General features: G+C 39.0%; 1 protein-coding gene and 1 long non-coding RNA gene across 5 annotated transcripts in view; one reads left to right on the top strand and one right to left on the bottom strand.

Moving 5' to 3' along the window:
• The window catches only part of sox5 (SRY-box transcription factor 5), a 236,306-nt gene that overhangs the window by 185,847 nt on the left and 45,459 nt on the right, over positions 1–5,000 (bottom strand). The gene's annotated exons all lie outside the window — the stretch shown is intronic.
• The window catches only part of LOC124401055, an 8,096-nt gene continuing 3,519 nt past the window's right edge, over positions 424–5,000 (top strand). Inside the window, exon 1 of the long non-coding RNA XR_006928527.1 lies at positions 424–478. This is a non-coding gene — a long non-coding RNA (uncharacterized LOC124401055). The remainder of the gene's footprint in view (positions 479–5,000) is intronic.

The raw sequence follows: 5,000 nt of genomic DNA, 5'->3' as shown, positions 1-5,000 counted from the left end.
TAATTAATCTGATTAGAACGAGACGATTGAATCCATGATAGAAGTTCACATCAGCGGTCACTATGACACTCGCACGACCTCGAAATCCTCCATCCTGCTGCACTCCAACACTTTCACAGCTCTATATATAACGGGTTCCCCTGATTTGGGGGATTTGGGCAGATTTGTAGGTCCATGGTCACAGTATACAGAAATAATGAAATTAGGAAAAAGAAGAGGATGAAAAAAAGGAGAAGAAGAAGTTGAAAAAGAGGAAGATAATGAAGAAGAAATAGAAAAAAAAATAGATAATGAAGTAAAAGATGATGAAGAATACGAAGAAAAAGAGGAGAGAGAAAGAAGGAAGAAAAAGAAGCGGAAAAATGAAGTAGGAAAAGAACAAATAAAAGAAAAAGAAGAGAAAAAGATAAAAAAGAAGATGAAGAAAAATTTGGAAGAAGATGAAAGAGAAGAAAAAGAAGATAAAAAGAAGCTCAATGTAAGTGCAAGTATATTACCCATATAGCAATAAATGCTGTGTATTTACAGTAGATTTTTGGTTTTCTTTAATGGAAGTAAACCAAGACTCCAACAGAACCACTGCAGAGTGTAAATAAATAAATAAATAAATAAATACTGATGTAGGTGAGGTGAGGAGGCCTGGGGGTGCAGTCAGTGTTCACATTCGTCCCAAAGGTGTTCAATAGGGTTGAAGTCAAAGCTCTATAGCAGGAGATTTTTTACTCCAACCCATGCAACGCATATCTCTATGGAGCTGGCTTTGTGTAATTGTCATGCTGGAAAATGTTTGGGTCTCGTAGGTTCAAGTAAAGAGAAAACTCAATGCACATCCCAAAGACCAGATCTGATACAGTCGAGTGCTTCTAACATTGTAAGTTTGAAGAAGAACGGCTGGATGGATCAATAAATTGTTACTGAGGAGAATTTTAGGTAAAGTCCCTGATATGTAGCATGTGTTCAGGAAGGGTGCCAATACTCCACTGCACCTCCATTACCTAGACCCGTAACAATGAGACAGAGTGTGAAAGAGCGATGATGTTTAAAGTATGAATATCAGTACGTAGCTCAAGGTCGGCGATTGTTCTGAGGCGCGTCTCTGGAGCTGCACCTCGGCCCTGGCCTGTGCTTGGTGTGGAGGATTAGAACACTTTACAGCATTGTGTAAGAGAACCCAGCTGGCGTCTCTCCCTCAGCACAGGTTTTACAATAGCGGCGTAACTCAATGCCAGTGTGTACGGACCGCGTTTAGCGTGGCAGAGAAGTGAACTCAATTACACACAGGAGCAGAGGCCAAGACAAACCAGACATCGTAGGAACGGAGTCCATTGTCGATCTCAGCCGTACACCAATTACGGACGGAATTCATTTTTCTTTTATTGTGTTTACAAACTCCTCCGCTCGCTCGCGCTGCCACATGACACTTGCAAGACCTAATCATAACTCGATTAAAGAGTCCATGTGAGTCCTGCTGACGCACCGGAGCTCCGTCTCGTACAACCTGTTCAAGGCTGTTTCTCGGAGCGCAAGGTCTGGCCCGAGAATAAAACGCAGACAATGTCATCAGCCTGGTCTGGGTTTCGTTTCACAAATGGCGTTTCAAGCCAAATCGAAAAGCGTTCGCATTGTTTCGACTGTAACTGTGCGCTCAGCACAGATGGCTTCCGATTAAAACCGACTCGTTTTCATCAGAGAGATGTACAGATAAAAGCAGGATTGCACTTGTTGATCAGGTTACCGTAGAAACAGCCCTCACTGTGATTGTTCTTAACGTTAAACCTTTTAAACATGTTTTTGTACATTTATTGTATTTAGCATCGGATGAGGCCAGATTGAGCTAGAAATCAGACTGTTTTAGAGCCGGGTTAGTAGGTGGGTTTTGGGGGTGAAGCTGGAGGTGTCTGGGACGATAGATAGATAGATAGATAGATAGATAGATAGATAGATAGATAGATAGATAGATAGATAGATAGATAGATAGATAGATAGATAGATAGGCAGACAGACAGACAGACAGACAGACAGACAGACAGACAGACAGACAGATAGATAGATAGATAGATAGATAGATAGACAGACAGACAGATAGATAGATAGATAGATAGATAGATAGATAGATAGATAGATAGATAGATAGATAGATAGATAGATAGATAGATAGAAAGACAGACAGACAGACAGGCAGGCAGACAGACAGACAGACAGACAGACAGACAGACAGACAGACAGACAGACAGACAGACAGACAGATAGATAGATAGATAGATAGATAGATAGATAAACACAAACACAGAATTGTATATTAACAAATATTATTAAACAATAAATGCTATAAGAGAGACTTTTGAAAAAGAGAGAGACGGAGTGAGTGAGACAGAGACTGAATGAGAAACAAATTCACTTTAACGAGCACTGTTAAGCAGCATTCAGTAAAGTGTTTGATTTCTCCTCCACCACAACAAATTTTGAACTCTAGCTAATATTATTAATCAGTGGTAAGCAGTAAGGAATGAAATGTAAGTCGTTACTGTACGTTAGTTGCTTTTTTCGTGTATCTGTACTTTACTGTATTTCTATTTGGGGAGATTTTTCCTTCACTACATTTCAAAGTCAAATATTTTACTACTCAACTACATTTCGTGAAATTTGTGGTTCCTTTTTATTTATAAGGATAAAATCTTAACTGCTCAAACACACAGCAAAGCCACTAATCAGGGTCAAGCGCACGCTCTGTTTTGAACTTGTTTTGATTGGCGCTTGGTGGTTTCTACTTATCACCAACATACAGTTCAGCATCAGTTCAACAGCAAGCAGAGCATTTAGAGAGGAATAAATGATGGAAGAAACTCCTGATTCGAACTCGCCACAACACACATGGCCTTATTTGTGCGATGTTTTCTTTTTTATAGTTAAAAAGGTTTTGGGCTCATGATAATTGTAATAGAAATCAATTAGTGTTTGATTCATTAATATCCTTTTATTAATAGATCAGTGTGCTGAGAGTCACATTCGAGTCTTTTCACATAAACTGAGTTAATTAAGCAAAAAGTCCTTGTGACAAAAATTATAATAAAAACATTATAGTTATAATAAATCATAATACTTTGGACACTCAAGTACATTTGAAGGCAAATACTTTTGTACTTTTACTTAAGTGAAAGTTTAAAGGGACACTTTTACTGGAGTCACATTTTACCTTCTGTATCTCTACTTAACTCAAGAACATGGTTTATGTACTTCGTCCACCACTGATATTAATATCAAAAATTAAACCAATGGATACCTTTTTTATCCATTTCTAGTTACATTAAAAGTTGATCCTGTTCTCACGTGTTAGAGCAGCTACCAACCATCTCTCTTCTGAAGACAAAATCGAAGCTTTTCACGCTACCAAAAAATATTAATAACAGTGTAAAACTGGTTCCAAATGCTGACACTAGAGACTCCTTACATACCGTAAAAGTAATTAAAAACATCGACTTATGTAACTAACTTCATATACATTTCAACATCTGCCATACAAGTGTAGTTTGTTGCTATAGCAACAACAACTTATCATAAATTTAGCGACTACACAATTGGACATTTTGCTATAAGTTTAAAGCCTTTGTTATAAAGAAAAGAAAATAAATAAATCAAAATAATACACCTGCATTGCCTTGTCATCTCAATCTGAAGGCAAAATTGCCTCTTTTTTGAACTAGCATTAGCATTAACGTTAGCATCGAGAGAAAATGGGCTCTTTGAACAATCCTCATTCTTATCACAGCCATTGTGGGAGCAAAGCGAGGCCTCACACGATCATAATAAAGCCCTGTCCTCTGCAAATTGTAGAGGCGTCTAGACTCCGTCTGCTTTCCTGCCCAGAGACACACTTAAGTGCACGTTTAGAACATTGGATCTGCGTACGGCCGTGGAGATGATAGAATGGCTCGAATTTCCAGCTGTTAAAAAGAAGAATCTGCAGGACGAGGCTTGGGCTTGTGTTTGCGTGTGGAGGTCATTATAACGTAAAGCGTGTTTTATTGGAAATAAAAACAAATGTGCACATGGTGATAGAAGCAGTGAGAGGAAATCTCTGAGAGACTATTCCTTTACTTTCCTTCTGTTCGTCTACTAAAACCTGATCAGTCTGAATCACGCAGTGGGGCTTTAATACATCAGATATACACTATAGGGACAAAATGATTGTGAACACCTGACCTTAGAATTGGTAAATCCTTTTCCCATTCCACATTTAGTCCCCATTTGCCCTTATAATAATCTTCTGGAAAGATGTTCCATTAGATTATGTGGAGATTTGGTGCTCATTCAGCTACACGGGTGTTAGTAGTGTCAGGTACTGATGTAGAGGTGAGGAGGCCTGGGGTACAGCGTTCACATTCCTTCCAAAGGTGTTTAATAGGGTTGAGGTCAGAACTCTGTAGCAGGCCACTTAGGATCTTCCACACACTTCCAACCCATGTTATGCTGCTCAAGTTTAATATACAGTATACTCTATGTTTACATACTTGAATCCATACAATTTTGCAATGATTATTTAATGTTTAACTTTTTTATGGAGGGCTGTGAATGATATGTATGATGTGGGAGGTGGAGCATTTTAGGGGGATGCTGGCTGCCATATGTGGTTCCTCCCCAAAACTGTTACCACAAACTCGGAGACACACAACTGTATTGGACGTCTTTGGATGTCTTTAGCATGAAATTTTATCCTTCACTTGATCCTTCAAAGTTCCAAACCTATTCCAGCATGACAATGCCTCTGTGCACAAAGCCATCTTCATGGAGATATAGTTCACAAATGTTGGAGTTGATCTCCTGCTATAGAGCTCCAACCCCACTGAACATGATGAATGTGAACACTGACTGCACCCCCAGGCCTCCTCACCTCACATACATTACTACCTGACCTTAGTTTAACACCCGTGTAGTTGAAATAATACAAATCTCCACAAAATCTAGTGGAACATCTTCTCAGAAGAATGGAGGTTATTTGCTGA

The sequence above is a fragment of the Silurus meridionalis genome, chromosome 18 (assembly GCF_014805685.1).
Source record: "Silurus meridionalis isolate SWU-2019-XX chromosome 18, ASM1480568v1, whole genome shotgun sequence".
NCBI classification, from domain to species: Eukaryota; Metazoa; Chordata; class Actinopteri; order Siluriformes; family Siluridae; genus Silurus; species Silurus meridionalis.
Note: the sequence above shows the minus strand (reverse complement) of the source record. Positions and strands in the feature narration are given on the sequence as shown.